Raw genomic sequence first — 17879 nt, forward strand, 5'->3', positions numbered from 1 at the left:
AGACGGCTGATACGGTCAGGCTGGAAAAACCTCTCCGCTGCTTCCTGTGGGCACCTGAATTCCACAGGCTTGCAGATGGCGGGAGTCGTTGAATAACGATTCCTCAGAGTTTTCTGTGTGCTAGCCAGAGACCTTGCACATGGCATGTAGGTCAGGACACGATGATTTCAGTTCCTTGAGCAAACTCAGATAAAACGGGGTGGAAAATGTTTCTAAAGTAAAGTTTTCTAGTTAGTAAAATGTGACACTATTCTAGTGTAATCCAGCAGGTAGGAGGTTGGACGGCTTCCCAGGGCTTCAACACGCCATATATTTGACGTGCACAAGAGGAGTTGCTCTGAAGACATGTATTTTCTTATCCTTTAGACTAATCCAACGGAAAAATTATATTTGGCCCATGGATCCATTTTAAAGCCCTTGTATCCACACAGAGTTTGACAATAATTTACTTCTTTCTGGAAGCTATGAGCACAGTGTGAATCCTGAGAAATTTTAATAATGATATTTTAATTATGATTAGGGTGAGACCTGGCAAAGTCATCTGTATTTGGAGTAAATCCACTGCAAGAAGCAGATTCTCAAGGCAATTCTTTTTCTTTGCATTTTATCCTACATGACTTTCCCTAACCTAAAATTTTGCAAGGTTAGTACAGCACCAACTGGGTATACTTTTGTTTCTCCCAGTCTAAAGGGGGAATTTGACGTAACGGTTGAAGTGTCAAAAATTGGCAAAGATAGATGAAAGCTAAACTTCAGAATGCAGTGCTCTCTTAGAAGGTAAAGCTGTCACTGATCAACCTCTAAAAATTCTTACCCTGGCATCCATGACCCCTCACACTCTGAAAGTATATGCCAAATAAGGTCACAATATTTGCAAAGGGGTGCATGACCTGAACCTAACATCTAGAATCTTCTTCTTTAATTTTTACCTCTTGTCAAGGATGTGCTGTTATTTTCCCACTGCCATTACTTCTTCTTTTCAGTTCAGCCTATTCACACAAACACTAGTTTTCCATTAATTCATTCATTCAACAAATATATGCTAAGGGCTATTATAATGGTGCAGGGCCTGTTCTACATGCTGGGAAAAGAATAGTAAAAAGAAAACAAGATCCATTGCTTCAAGAAGCTAATGGTCTAGTGGTGGGGAAGTCACAAACTAGAAATCACATAAATGAGATAATTTCAGATAGTGATAATGAATAAAATAATCTAATGAATTAGAAAGTAACTAGAGGCTCCTTTACCTAGGACAGTCAGGGTAGGCCTCTCTGAGAAGGAATTCTTTCAGGTTTTCCTAAGGGTATACCAGGCTTAACCTGGCTTCATCTGGTATGATCTGATGAGGAAGTATGTTTCAAGCCTAGACTTGAAAGATGGTTGGGTGAAACTCAGGAAATCACAGGAGTCAAAGAGTAAGTGGGGAAACAATAGGGCTGAGAAGGAATTTGACATGATGAAGAAACAATAGAAAAACACCATGACAAGGAAGTGGTGAGTGAGGGAGAGATGGATGAAAAGTGGGCAGACACCAGATACAGCTGACACTGGAGGTTATGTTGACAATTGTGAATTTACCTTAAGAACAATGGGATGTCACTTAAGGAATTCAGCAGAGGGGGGACACATGGTCAGACTTGCATTTTAGAAAGGTCCCTCTTGCTATTTGGAGGAGAAGATGGAGATGATTGGAAAGTCTTCAAATGCTTTGAAACAGTCCAGGCTAAGAGGTTTAAAATTCATCAAGGGTTGCAAGACCCTGAGCTTAATCTGTTTCCATCCCAATCTCAATCTACTGCGTAGGGAAGTTACATAGGGGAATTAGATTACTGTTGTTTCCTAGCCTATTTCTAGGAAACAGCACTCCATCTATCTTTTTGCTCAGCCAACCTGAATATGTGAAGTCCATTAGATGGCTGAAGATGGTTAACGATGGCTGTTTGGTTCTAGTCACCATTTCTGAATTAAGTCAGAAGGAAGGAGGGAGAGAATTAAAAAAAAAAAAAAATCCTCCTACCCCTTAAGAACATGTCCCTGAAGTTTTACACAACACTCTGCTACCATATAATTGGCCAGAACTTAGTCATAGAGCTACATATAGTTGCAAGGAAACCGTAAGGTGGCTATGTGGCCAACTGAAAATTGGAAGGTCTATTGCTAAGGTAGATGAAGAGAACATACATTTGGAGAGAGAACTATAGATCTCTGCCACAAGATCCAAAAACTACTGTGAGACTATAATACAAAAAAGAGTTCTAGGGATCAGGAACTAAGGAAATCAGAAACTGCTGAGGATTGTAGTGAATGGTTCAGGATGTTGACCATAGATGAAAAACCATGTTGGCATAATTCCTGGTCAGTATTGGCTTTTAGAGGTGAGGATAAAGACTGCCAGCTATAAAGAGCAAGGCTGGGTGGGATACCTTGACATGTCATAGCACTGTGTACTGCTTTTGTGGTACTTACCAGTTCTTTTTAGAGTAACTACCATAACTAGCTAGAAAGCTCACCTTTGAAACTTCTGTATGCCTAACAGAATGCTGCACTCACATAGAATTGTTTACTGCAAGTGAGTAGTTTTATGGTAATTGCATCTAGGGCAACAGTCGTGTAGAAGGGTTAACACAATGGGCAAATCCCAGGTGTGGTGTCATTTGGAGGAAGCAAATCCATAGAGACAAAAATTAGATTGGTGGTTCCTAGAGCTGGAAGGGGTTGGGGATATGGGGAAGGATTGCTAATGGGGCTGGGTTTCTCTTTAGGGTGATGACAGTTTTTTAAAATTGATCGTGTTGATGGTTGCAAAACTCTGTGAATAGCACTGAATTGTACACTTTAGGCAAATGGTATGGTATGTGAATTATATCCCAATAAGGCTGTTATGAAAAAGAATGGGTAAAACTGAGGAACTTGAAAGGCAGTCTTTGTATTGTGTTGTTGCTTTTTCTTTGAAGCTCTTAAAAAGCTTTTAAAATTATGTAAGAATCAGCACATGATTCCTGGAATCCTGAACACTATAAGGTTCTCCTGTGAGCTTTTCTTTCTTGAACCTGCCAGGATATGTTATTGAAAAGTTAAGAAAAAGAATGGCCTCAGGTCCCATTGCCTTCAAATCTGGGATTTTTAGAGCAAGAGTTAAACATGACGTCCTTGGGTATGGGAGAGAGGGAGGCAGCGTGGGGGCTGATGGGATCACAGATGACCTCAGACCTCAACCCCTCCAAAGTTCTATGCCAGTTATAAATATGTGTTTAATTGAATTATTCTGGGAAGATTCACTTTTATCATAGTCTCAGAGGAATCTATTACTTCCCCTACATTCTGCCAAAAAAGAGGGAAGCTTTAAAAAATTTGAAGTATAGGCCAAGCACGCTGGCTCTTGCCTATAATCCCAGAATTTTGGGAGGCTGAGGTAGGAGAATTCCTTGAACCCAGGAGTTTGAGGTTTCAGTGAGCTATGATGATGCCACTACACACTAGCTGGCGCAACAGAGACAGACTCTGTCTCAAAAAAAAAAAAAAAAATTGAAGTATAAAATGCAGTGTTAAAATCTCACCTCCTAGTTTATGCCTATATTGTTTCATGGATTGGGAGAGGAGAAGTGGACAAAAAGGGAAGGGGAGGGATAGAGAAAAAGAGAAAAAGAAGAGAGAGAAACTCATTCCCAATTTCTGCAAGGAGGAAACAGTATTTCCTAAGGCACAATCTAAATTAAACTTGGTAGAGCAGGAGGGACTGATGCTTGTTCTCTCTTCTTTTCCTGTAATCATTTTAGGAGAGGGTATGGTTTACAGGGATAAGCATCAACTCTGACGAAGTAATGAAACAAATGAGAAAGCCACACTTCATCTAAACACTGCAGATCAAGGTTAGCCCTCCTCACCCTCTCATCGAAGATGCCTGCCACATGAATGATTCATGGTGAACCATCAACTCAGTACAGTCACTGCGAGAACACCAAGGGTTTGCTTACACATAATTACTCAGAACTGAGTAGGAGGAAATCCCTGTCTCGGATCATGGGAGATAATGGAATTCCAGCTAAGGATGCCTTGGCAAAGTAGAAGTACTTTCTCTTGGACCTTTGAAATCCTTAATGAGTTGAATCATGTCAAGTAACAAAATAAACAAGGATGAGAAGCATCAGTTGGGTTCGGTCCAAAGTCTAGCCTGCTTAAGATTGGGCTTCCCCCATCATTGCTTAAACATTATACAGTTTTCTATCAGCCAAGCCTGTGGTTTTATTTCATTTTTTTTTTCTTAAATCAGATTTCAAAAGCCCAGGCACTAGCTGATAGTAATTAGTAGGCATTGGTTGAAGTTCATTCTTGCCGTTCTTTCCAGCCATGCATAATTTTTCTGAAGAGAAAAGAAAATCCAATTACCCCCAAATCCAGCCAATGTGGCTCATCTGCTCTTGTGTTAGATCTTTAGAAATGGTTCCTAACAATTGAAAGGAAGACATATGGTACTTGAGAAAAGCATCTTGTAACCTTGTTTATAATATTAAGAAAAAGAGCCCAATTCTGTGACCATTTATATCCTACTTTACAAAAACCTAATGCAAGAAATGTTGATCCTATAACACATGTGACATAGAGACTTGTTCATATCATAAAGAATTTATTGGTGATTTTATTTCTAGGGTCCCTCTTATATTTTTTTAAGTATTCCCTTAAAAATGCCTGACTTGAAACTGTCCAGGAACACTTATACAACATAAAGTAAAAACATCTGATAGAACGTTGGAGTATTCAGATTTTTCAAATCTGGGAAGATAGAAATTTCTACTCAACTTTGCAAAGGTTGGGTCTATGACAAAATATTTAGTAACTTAGATTACCTCATTATTTAAATTACTCCCTGAAATGTTGGTTAATTTCAGAAACTTCACTGATTTTACAGTTTCTGAGAATGCTTTAGTTTTACAATAGTAGATACTCAACAGGATTTTGGTAATAAAAGATACCCTTTATCATTTGGATTAATATTTTTAGGTCAATTTTTTTCTGCATATATCTATCTCTAAAAAATACATATGGCATTAAGATGAGTCATACTAAAACTGATTTTATCATTTTTGCCCAAGGAAATTTTCTTACTGCAAGTGAAAATTGAAAAAAGGAACTGGAAAAGTTAAGGTTTACATTTTTAAATGAGCCTACTTTGAACCCTTCTGATATAAGTATTCTTCAACAACACTGTGTGTTTAGTATTAATTTTCATTACCACAGATTAGCAAACGGGCATCTCCCAGGATTGCAAGACCCTCTTTGGCTCCGGGGAATTTTCTACTACCTATATAGCAATACAATTCTCCGGTTATAAAAACTTTTTTTCTTGTCTGGATGATAGTTTGCTCATACCATGTTTCTACTAATGGACTAACAGACTCTGACACTTTATAAAATTAAGTCCAAATTCCTCAACATAGTTCACCAGACTCCCACCATGGGACCTCACTCTGTTTGTTTTACTTCCTCCTGCAAGTCAAAACCCACCTTCTGTTCTGGTCAAGGAAGTTTTCTTGCATTCAGGCCGATTTTCTTCCCAGAGCCCAGGCTCTCCCACACTCGTTCATCTTCTCATGCATCCAGTCTGTCATTGCATGAAAAGCCTCCTGGACCAGGTGCTGCGCTGGGCATCCTGACAGCAGAAGTGTGAATAAGGCACCATCTCTATCTTCGAGGAACTCACAAACATGTAAACAAATATATAAAGTAAGCAGTGAAGTAAGGGCATTCAGGATTAATTAAGGAAGAGACTTACTTTAAGCAATGACATAACAGAAGAGGTAATAGTTGATTTTAACCTAGAAAGATAAACAGGAGTCTACCATGAGAATTTGGATTTTGTCTGGTAAGTTTTTTGATGTCTAGTTACAGGTCTTCGAAAATATTTGTTGAATGAAAGAGCTAACAAAATGCTAAGCTGGATTTTTTTTGGTTTTGTTTTGACATATTTTTTTTACCCAGTTCTTACAGAAGGCTTCTGAAGTTGGTAAGGCTATTAGTACTACACAAATAAGATATACAGGCCCAGAGGAAGTTGACCCAGTATGTGGAAGATCTGAAACCGCATCTATTCTTCTGACTTAAGGTCTTTGTCCTTTCCACTCTGCCTTTCTACCTCCCTGACGGTTCTTTTGAATTTCCTGACACTCCCATCACAAATGAACTCAGTGAGGATATTCAATGAATATTATTTATTGATACAGACAGGCATATAACTTTGATGTCGAAATTTTAATACATATTTTCCAACCACAGATTGTTCTTTTGAATTTCCTGACGCTCCCATCACAAATGAACTCAGAGAGGATATTCAATAAATATTATTTATTGATAGAGAGAGGCATATAACTTTGGATGTCAAAATTTTAATACATATTTTCCTCACTCTAACAACCCCTAAACTGGGCCTTTATCCTTCTTTAATGTGGTTTCTTGTCATTTCCCTGTCTTTATGCTTCCTGAAGCAGGGTAACTGCTTGCTGGTATGAAAACAAAAGTATGTAAACTTTAGGCCAACAGTTGTGCCCACGATGAAGAATCTCACTCCTGAGCTATAGTCAGAAGAGTGTTAGGAGGAGGAAGGAAGGGCGGAGACAAATGCTTAGCCATATAGGAACTTCTTAGAAGCCACTTATCTCTTAGACAAATAACACCAACTGCTCTGAAAGTTTTCTCTACAGCCCTAGCACATAGTGTGAGACCCTTTAGTTGCACAAGTGCTACTTTCAGAGGTTCGAGGCCACAGCTGGGATCTTAATTTCCATGACTGCATTAATGTACCCCTTAGAATTACTCTCTGCCAGAAGGAACTTAAATTCTTCTACTTATTGTGAAGTTTTTCCAGGTCTTTATACTTAAGCACATGCCAACTATTCTACAGGTAAGGCATGGGATAATGACTGGGGAGCAATGTTCTCCCCAAATTCTTGCTTCCTTTTCAGGGATACTCCTGGAACATTCCATTGACCCTTTGTGCCTGGAGTGACGGAAGGACATTTCTGGGTGGGCTGGTGTATTTCACATAGTCTGTTGTCGGATGCTTTCCATGAATGACTCAGGCAAGGGTAAGCTGCATAGAATTCTGGTACAGAAAATGGGAGAAAGCTGCAGTCTGTTTAAACATGAGTGTGCATGTTCTGAGCAGGCTGAGTAATGATGTTCTGAAGGTGACTAGTCCAGGGAGAAGCCAGAGAGTAGGAGTCAACACAGAGCAAATACTGGGCAAGTGAGTTAAATTATCTGGGCCTCAATTTCTCATCTGCGAAGCAGGAAATTTAATGCCATTTTTGCCCATTTGACTGTAATGGTGTCAAAGGTCATGTGCAAAATCCGGTTGACTATTATTTATTGAATGTTTGATGAAAGAAGAGTGGGTGAAAATATGTACAGTTATTAGAGAATGTGCCTAAAGGAAAAAGAGATTGTTTCAACCCACGTTCAGTGTCTAGTGCTAGGGATAAGGTAGTAAACAGATGTGTTCTTACCCTTGAGGGCTCACATGGTAATTTAAGAGACAGATACTAAATAATTAATTGCACATTTAATTATACAATTAAAATTGTGATAAGTACCACAAAAGAGAATTATGCATAAGTGTATAAGAACAGAACAAGACTTATTCTAGTCTCAAGAAAGGGTTCTGCATGGGAGTGACATTTGAGTTGTGAAAGATGAAAGGTAAAGCATGAAGTGACAAAAGACGTGGGAGATGCTTTTTTAGGAACAGGAAGTGCTATATGTAAAGGTTTTGAGGCAAGAAGCACATGGCAGGAACATAAAATTGAAAGAAGGACTTTGGGGCTAGAGCAAAAAGAACAAGAGGCAGAGGAAGTGGTGCTTCATGGGGCTGAGAGACAGGTAGGAACCAGCATATGCAGGGCCTTGTCGGACAAGTACATGGCTCCGGATGTTGACCTTAAGAAAAATGGGAAGACTTGAAAGGGTTTTAATGAGAGTGGCATAATCAGATTTTTTTTTAGTCACGCTGTGCAGGTTGGAGAACGAATTACTAAGGTGCAAGAGTACATGAAAGGTGGGTTATGGTTGTGCACACCTTCAGTCCCAGCTATTCGGGAGGCTGATCAGGGAGGATCACTTGAACCCAAGAGTTCAAGGCCATTCTGGTGCTCTTCTTAGGCCTGCCCTCTTGAGTAGATGCTGAAATTTTTGTCCTTTTATGCACATTCCACCACATTTAATTTTCCTATATTCTATTCTTTCCACATCTCTGCATGATAGGAGAAAATGTGACTATTTCTTGATATGATGTTGATGAGTGCTAAGCTAGTCCTCCCAACTAACAGAGCTGTGTTCTAACAGTGTTATAAATATCTTTTCTGATCACCAAATATTTATTAAGGAAATAAAATCTAATTGTAGAGACAAGTTAAAGATAGATGGATAGATAGATAGATAATATCAGTTAATATGCTTTTAGCTACAGGAAATAGAAATCCCACATAATAAGAAGTCCTGAGGCAAAGTGGTTCCAGGTTAGTGAAGTTGTTGGTTCATCGTCTCTTTAAGAACCTAATTATTTTCTTTCTTTCTGAGGACTTGACCATCCTTAGCATTTGACAAACTCTCTCTGGATGCAGCACTCTTGCAATCACACCCTATCAATCGAGAGCCCTGAAAAGGTTTCCCTTTTCCAGGTGTATCTTCTTGAGAGATAAGAATCCTTTCTTAGTACTCCCCACCACCACTTTATTCATGTCTCATACTAAGCAATTCACAGGGAAATGAAATTCCTATTGCTTTCAATTTATTAACTTGATCATCTTAAACTTACTAAGATTCTCATCCTGGGACTGGAATTGAAGGCAGGCTTTCCTGATGCAAGAGGCTTTGGTGAGTCCTTAGATAAAATTGGGATTCGTTATTAAGGAAAAGGGAAAATGGCCATTGGATGGCTGAGACATCAACAGTGCCTGCCTCACATATAAAGGAAAATCACAAACAATGGAGCAAATGAATGTGACGCAAAACATCTTGTCAGAGCTGCAGCATTGACATTACCTGTGTGTGATGTGAGCTTGTTAGAAATATAAACACTTAAGTGCACATATAGCAATAACATTCATCAGGAATCGGGCAGATGGGAGGGGGAAGAAGGGGATAGGTATATACACACCTAATGGGTGCAGTGCGCATCATCTGGGGGCTGGACACCCTTGAAGTTCTGACTTGGGTGGGGCAAGGGCAATATACATAACCTAAACTTCTGTGCCCCCATAATATGTTAAAAGAGAAAAGAAAAAAAAATTTAAATTCTCTGGCCCTACTCAGGACCTACTGAGTCATAATGTCTCACAGTGGGCCCATCATTCTGTGGTTTAGGCTCAACAGGTAATTGTGATGCAAAGAATAGTTTAAGAACCATTGTTCTAGGGTTAGAGTAGGTACTAGAAGGTCAAATGACACTAAGCAGGGAGTTGAAAATAAGGGGCGGGGCCATGGGAGAGAGATCAGAGCTGGGAAATTTGATAGACCAATCAAAAAGTAGTCCTCGTATCATGCCAGTAAGGGAGATGTTTTGTAGGGAAGCCATTTACCATTCTCTAAATCATATTACCTTCCTTATCTACCAGTAGAACCTATCCTGGCTTCCAGAATAAGACAAATGAGGTAAAGATAAAAAACTATTCTGTAAAAAACTATATGAAGAAAGCATAATAAATAATTCACTGGGAACAGTGCCCAGACTTGAAAGAATTTAAATAAGTTTAGAATTTGGAAAATAGATAGTGAATTCTGGAACATATATACAGAAATGAAAACATGGAGTGGCTGGAAGGCATGCTATTTTATAGATCCATAATAAGAATTATTAATAGAGGTTCTTTCTCTGGACGTTCCCAGAATGCCACTCAAAGAACACTTGATACAGCTGCAGACTACCAGCAAATAAATCTATATGGAGATTTAGATTCCAAATGGGGAATACTTTTGTGAATCCGAATTTTGGGAGAGGAGATAAAAGTTTTGTGTGTTTTCTATTTGTATGAGTACATGTGGAAGCTACACATCTGCTACAGGTGTTGTTTAAGGGAATAGCAAGCCTGGCTTGTAACAGGTTGAAGGGTTTTAAATAGGAAAAGTGTAGGAAATAGCAGCAAGCAGTCCACAAAGACCATCCTAAGCAGGTCATGTGGAAAAGGAAATCCGCGGATTTCTAATGCCTCAGTACATCCCAGCGCTGTGGCCACTGAATCTACCCGTGAAAGGCCTGCTTTAGAAGAGAGGAAAGGGGCAAAGCAGATTCATAAGGGACATGGAGAAAGAGGTGTTAACACTTTCGAGGTAAAACAGGAACACTAGCGGGGCTTGAAGCAGTAAGAATAATCATCTCCAAAAAGTGCCTTGGCCAGCCTCAATCCTATTTAAAATGTACTGTACAAAATCAATTTGCATACTATCTTGACATTTTGGGAGAATTTCCTCTTAATCAGTGGTTCTCAAATTTTATTTTATTTTATGTTTTTGGAGGGGAAACATTTTTTATTTTTTTAAATTTACTTTTTTTAATTTCAAAATATTAACTAAGGGGGTACAAGTGTTTTTGTTACATAGATACCTTATATAATATTTAAGTCAGGGCTTTTGGTATGCCTATCACCAGAATAGTGTTCATTATACCCAATAGGTAAATTTTTAGCCCACAATCCTCCCCTTCTCCCCTCCTTCTTGATTTCTCATATCCTTTATATTGCTTTGTGCCTGTGTGTACCCATCTATTAGCTCCCACTAATAGTGAGAATATGCGGTGTTTGGTTTTCCATTTCTAAGATACTTCACTTAGGATAATGGTCTCCAGTTCCATCCAAATCGTTGCAAAAGGCATTAAGTCATTTTTCTTCATAGCTGAGTAGTATTCCACAGTATACATATATCACATTTGCTTAATCCACTCATGAATTGATGGGCACTTGGTGTTGATTCCACATCTTTGCAATTGTGAATTGTGCTGCAACAAATATTTGAGTGCAGGTGTATGTTTGAAAAAATGACTTCTTTCCTTTGGGTAAAAACCCAGTAGTGGGATTGTGGGATCAAATGTTAGGTCTACTGTTAGTTTTTTGAGGAATCTCGATACTGATTTTCATAGAGGTTGTACTGATTTGCAGTCCCACCCACAGTGTGTAAGTGTTCTTTCTCTTTGCATCCATGCTAGCATCTGTTGTTTTTGAGTTTTTAGTAATGATCATTCTGGTAAGGGTAAGGTGGTATCTCATTGTAGTTTTAATTCATATTTTTCTAATGATTAGTGATGTTGAGCATTTTTTCATGTTTCTTGGCCATTTTTCTTTTGAAAAATTTCTGTTCATGTTTTTTGCCCACTTTTTGATGGGATTGTTTGTTTTTTCTTGCTTATTTGAGTTCTTTGTAGATTCTGGATATTAGTCCTTTGTCAGATGTATAGTTTGTGAATAGAAGTGGTGACAGTGGGCACCCTTATCTTGTTCCAGTTCTTAGGGGTAATGCTTTCAACATTTCCCCATTCAGTGGGTTTGTCATATATGGCTTTTATACTTCTGAGATATGCTCCTTCTATGCCTAGTTTGTTGAGGTTTTCTATCACAGACCACTGGAGAAAGCCACCAGGGAGGGGATGAATTAGCCCCACCAAACCAGAAAGTTTACTAGTCAGGGAGGGGCCATCTGGGATTCACAGACTGGCAGTCAGGAGTGGGTTTCACTTTTCTCTCTCTTCCCTTGCCCCATGTATCTCCTTCTGGTGTCTGGCCAGAGGCAGCAGCCCAAACTAGCTAAGCTCACCAGCAGTGGTGCTGTGGTATGGGAGCTTTTCTTCCAAGGATCCCACTATGGACCTAAAATGCAGCTTTCCTGTTGAGGAAGGGGTGCTGCATGAGTGTGCGGCAGGTCACACCCACACTGCACTCTCCTTTTGCTCAGCCCGCATGGTCTCCCTCACCTCCCAAGATTAGGTCACAAATCTTCCCTCTGTGATCCTGAACAACATGATTGAGTCCTGGGGGTATAGGATCTACCTGTAGGCCTGTGCCCTAGTCCCCCAAGTTAAATCCCTGACCATGCCAGGGAGAAGCGTGCTGGTCCCAAGTAGCCCATGGAATGCTCAAGTAGGCTTAATGTCTCTCCACTTCAGCATGTGCCCTGCTCTGCTGGATCAGCACTGAGCAGGGTCAACAGGCACAGATCTAACAGTCTAATCCCTTGATCCACTGTAGGTCTTTAAGAGGAAAGACATGAGCCCCACTCTCCGTGGAAGCTTCAGTGTGGTGGGTGTACCAACATAGGGGAAGCTGCTGCTCATGAGAGCTTCAGCTCAGTCATCCCTTGAGGCACTGTGCCACTCAGTAGCATTGGGTGGGGGAGAGGGGAGGGAGGAAAAGAATCTGAATGGAGAGGAGCTGACACTCTGATCCCCTTTGTCCCTCTCCCCTGAAGGCAGCTCACCCGGGATGTCCAAGCTCTGGGATCACACGTTTCCCCTGGGACTCACTGGCCCCCTGTGGCCACTGCAGTCTGGACAGGGGTTGGGAAATGTTTGTGTGGGGATCAGTGACAATAAAACTGAAGGGCAGAAGCTCCCTGGGGAGAACAAAGACACACGAGGGCTGGAGAAACAGTATGGTGCCCACCACCTTGACTCAGGTCTGTGATGACAGGGCGTGACCCCGAGGGGATTGGCAGCCCAGTCCTTTTTTCTCAAGAAGTTCCCAGTTCACTGGCGGCAGCAGCGTTTGAGTTTGTGAGGGTAGAGAAGCTCTCCAGAAGCTCAGGAACCTTCAGTCTGCCAGAGGTGTGAGGGAAGAGAACAAAATCCCCACCTGCCCTTTCCACAGGGCTCCGGGTTCCTTGGGGGTTGATCTCTGCTGAAATCTCACTCCTTCCTATTCTGCTCCACAATTTCTTCCCATGGTTTCTTCAGTAGGTGCTGGCATTTTCCCCTCAGAATTCCACCTGAGCTATGTTTTTTTCATCTAAAACTTTTCCTTCTTCCTGAGACAATCTGGCGACTGATGTCTCTAGTCAGCCATCTTACCTACTGTTCTTAAATTTTAGTGTGCATGAGAATCATCTGGAGGGCTTTCTAAAGCACGGCTGCTGATTCGGCAGGCCCATGCCGAGGCCTGAGACCACACATTGAGAACTACTTAAGTATTAGTTAAGATTTTTGAAGTTAAATTTTTTTTATTATTTCTTTATATTTTCCATTTTTCATTTTTGCTGATATTTGCATTCATATACAGGCACACACACACACACACACACACACACACACATACACACACACGTGACCTGAAAGTTACTCCATAGTCCAGGAATCCTGTGATGATTGGTGGCAGAAGACAGTTAGAATAACTCTAGATGCCAACCACCCAGGACAGTAGTAATATTAGAAGAGCAGAGAAGGAAGGCCCACAGGTGTAACATTTTTTTTTTTTTATTTACCAAACAGAGGAATGAAAGCCTCTTGAAATTCTAGCTAGAAGAGAAGTATTACACTAGGAAGCAAATAAGGAAAGAAACACAAACTGTAGCCGAAAATTAGTTTGTTGATAGTTTCAGAGAATATCTTGCAACCCTAACAGAGAAGATTAGATACATGAAGTCCTGGAAATACAATTGATTTATAAAATGTAAAAATTGTAACAATCCATGAAACGTAAGATTATCATAATTTTAAGAAGGATGATCAATTTTACCAAAGATGGCCAAAACTGGACTAACTGAAAAAAATGGCATGACTGGGATATGAGATTACAGTCATTTTTTTAAGTGTTTTCCTTTCATTTGAAAGAAAAATACAGTAGTTAGTCCAAACACTGTACTTGTGAAGATTAGGGTTACAGAGTAACCATTTAAAAATATATACATATTTTAAAAATAAAACTTATTTTTTTCCAAATATAAAAGAATAAAGGATGAATATAGAATTTTTAGAAAATTTGACTAAAATTTTTAAAATATTCACTCATAGCCTCACTGTACAAAAACAGAAAATATTAATATTAATATTTTGCTGTATTTTAGTCTTTTTTCTAAGCATTTCTTTTATATAATTTTGATACATAATTTATATATATAATTTTTTACAATGCTTCTTCTACTAAATATTATAACATGAGTGTTTTCCATTATTACAAACAATCATTAGCATATTTGATGTCTACATACACATTCATAGAGTAGATATTCCACAATTTACTTGAATTTCTTTTATTGACAAATACTTTGGTTTTTCTTTTACTTCCTATTCTAAATAGTGCTACAATGAGCACCTTTATAAACAAAAATTTCTCTGTATTTTAGATGATCTTCTGTGTATAGATTCCAAGAGTTAATATTACCTGTCTTAGAGTTGGAAATTTAGAAGACCCTGTCTATATATTATCAAAATATTTTCTGAAAATGCTATAACATTTCTCTCTCCAGTTAGCAATATACTATCTCCAGTACTGAGTGTCCTAATTTTTTTAATCTCTGCCAATTTGATACATAAAAATTTAGATTTTATTTTTGTTTTAATTTGCTTATAGTTGTTTACTACGGAAATAAATATTTTTTATGTTCGCTAAGAAAATATATTTTCTCTTATATCCATTTCCTGATGATTTTTAATTTCATTAACTTTCAATTCAGATACTTACATTTATTTATGAAAGAATGAGTATAAATCTTTGACAATTAACAAAATAAAATGAAACCTGAAAAAATAAAACATTTTATATAGAATAGCTCATACCTTCAAATTTTCACCTTTGGAGCTCAGACAGAATTTCTATTGTGTTTGAGAAAAATAATTTCAAAGTAAAAAAAAAATCATCATATTAGCATAAAATCATTCCACCAAAATCTTTCCCAGCACAAGCACAATGTCCTAGATATGGCAGGTTTAAAGACCATCACCCTCAAATGGAGGAAATATGCACAATATCAAATGGTTTAGGTTCTTTTCTCATGTGATGGAGTGGGAAGAAGGACCAAGTATTCACTGACAAACATCCTAAATAACTGCCCCACCATTCCCCAAACTCTTTCTGATCACTAGAATGAACACATCTGCCAGTCCATTGCTTAGTAAACACTGACTTGGGAGAAAGCAAGATTAGTGATCTCTGTAGGTTTTTAAATTTCCTTTGCCTGGGGAAAGGTGATTGAGAAAGAAAGTGTCAAAAAGGCCAATGAACCACCTGGATATGAATTGCATCTGGAAACCTCTTTTTTCAAGATTCATCTATTGGAGGAAATACTTGGTCTTGGTCAACAGGGCAATTGATCTTCTGGGCCATTGACAAAAGCCATAAACATACACTCATTATTCTTGTTCTGTCAGCAGCCTTTGACATTTCTATTTGGCTAATCATAGATCAGTCATGGGGAAATACGAGGTAAGTGACTCCCTTTCCCTAAAGTTCACAAACTCGAGGTGTCTCAGAAATTGAATTCTTTACAATTTAGCACTTTTACTATTCCTTCTTAGGGAGTGTGGCATAGTGGATGCTACACATGCATGTCAATATTTAGTGTTGTGTGTGTTCAATAAGATGCCATAGTGATGTTCTATATGAGATTCTCTGATTTAATTTATATTAGAAAAATTTCATATATTTTAGAAAAATGAAATTTTAAACATGTTCAACTTTATTTTTTTTTTAATTTCAAAATATTAAGGGGATACAAACGTTTTTGATACATAGATATCTGGTATAATGTTTCAGTTAGGGCTTTTGGTGTGTCCATCATCAGAATAGTGCTCATTGTGTCCAATAGGTAAGTTTATATCCCATGCCTCCCCTCCCTCCTTTCCCCCTTCCTAGTTTTTTTTTTTTTTTTTTTTTTTTTTTTATACCTTCGCCACCCCCATTTCCCGGGAGAGCGCTGGGTTTGTTTTTTTAATGTAGAGACCGGGCCCAGGCTGGTCTTGACCTCCCAAAGTGCTGGGATTACAGGTGTGAGCCACCATGCCCAGCCTAAACATGCACAGCTTTAATGTCTATGTTTCTGAAATCTATTTTATTTGTATCAGTTTGTGTCTATTTACATTAACTGTGTAAAGTTTCCATTTTGGAAAGGTAAGGGCTGTGGCTGATAAGGAGAAAAAAATTACTTCATAAAAAATACAAAGCCAGAACTCTGCTAACACTGAAGTATCTATGTTCAGTATGGAAGTGTTTGTGTGTAGCTATCCTAATATTTTCTATCCGTTTTTCCTGCATGTTAAGTAGAAGGCAGATGAAAATTTAAAATAGAAATGCCCACTTTCCCACCTCTCCTTCAGCCACCCCTTCTGCCAGCTCTCTGGTTCACGGTTTCTGGTCTCCAAGGAATCTGAGTGGCTTTGGTTTCCAAAAGCCTATGCCTTTAAGGGAGTGGTTCTTCTCTAAGGGCAATTTTGCCTCCCAGGAGCACTTGGCAAGACTTGGAGACAATTTTCCACGGTCGTGACTGGGGGTGTGACTGGCATCTAGTGGGCAGAGTCCAGGAATGCTGCTCAACACCCTACAGTGCACAAAACAGCCCCCACCACAACAACACATGAAGCCCCAAATGTCAATAGTGAGGACACTGAGAAGCCCAGAGCCTGAGGGCAGCGAGGACCCAGCAAAGACAAAACAAATGGAAGGAAAATCATCAGAGAGTTTACTGCTCCCCTGCCACAGACTAGAAAATGATTCATTTGGGTGGGTAGGGAGATTGGATACATGGGAGGAAGCAAGTTGAACAGAGATAGCCTTGGAGTCCCAGGGAGAAGTGCCCTCCTTCCACCTCCTTCCCTGTCTCCCAGGTTAGGGTCTCAGAAAGAGAGAGGTTGGCTGTGTGCTTTGCGTAGGCAGATGTGCTATAAAGAGATGGTGATTACCATGCCTCAGCACAGAACCAGCAGAAAGATTGGGTTACCCAGGCCTGGCTTGGAACAAGTATAAAGAGTGACATTTCTGGAGGAGACTTGTGGATGGGCACAAGAGGTATCTCAGAGGCTACCTGTGTGGGCTAATGCCCAAGGCTCAGATGAGATGATGGATATGTTAAGAGATATCAAGGGGCTTAGGCACCTCTGTAGTGTCCCTCGATCATGCATACAAACCTAGAAAATGGAAGTATCCAAAACTGACAGTCCCTACCCCTGCCCCATCCCAGGTAAGGGAGGCTAAAAAATGAAATGAATTTGGTTGATTTTGTTAAGTGTGTGACTTGCACTTCAGAGAATATGGTCTGAGATTAGTGCATGCTGCAAGTAGAAGTTCTCTTCCAAATTATCCAGGTAGCTTGTAAATACACAAGTCTATCTCAAATAATTCAACTAAAAGCAATTCTCCTTTTCACTTTGTTACATTGAATTATAACAGGTACCATTAAACTTTTGACATGATATTGGTGTTTTATTTTGTGATCTCATCCCTTCCATCGACATAAGGGTTTTATAACTTTAATCTCTGTTTGTATATCAAGGCCTAGTGACATAACTAAAGACAGTCTAGTAGGTTTAAGCCCAAGGCTAACTTAGTATAAAATATTTGGTTCAAACCCATTTCAAATATTGAATTGTTGCACTATTAAGAAGACCTTAGTTTTTTTTTTTCTTTTTTTCTTTAAAAAAAAAAACCCTCTCTGATATGACAAGTATAAGTTTTGGGTATTTGGTCTGGCTAGTATTAAAAAAAAAGAAATGCAAGATTATGTAACAGCCTGTCACAGACACCTCTGTTAACTAACGCCAATGTTATCTTCCAAGGGTGTCACAGCTCTATTGATTTGAGTCCCCACCCAGAAACCTAGGAAATTTACCCAACTATTCATCAAGAATTGTGGACACCATTATCAAAGGAAAAGGACACGTGTTGGCAGAGGACATATCACCACCTGTTGCGAACCCA

Source organism: Propithecus coquereli, unplaced genomic scaffold, assembly GCF_000956105.1.
Source record: "Propithecus coquereli isolate 6110/MARCELLA unplaced genomic scaffold, Pcoq_1.0 Scaffold123, whole genome shotgun sequence".
Taxonomy (NCBI): Eukaryota; Metazoa; Chordata; class Mammalia; order Primates; family Indriidae; genus Propithecus; species Propithecus coquereli.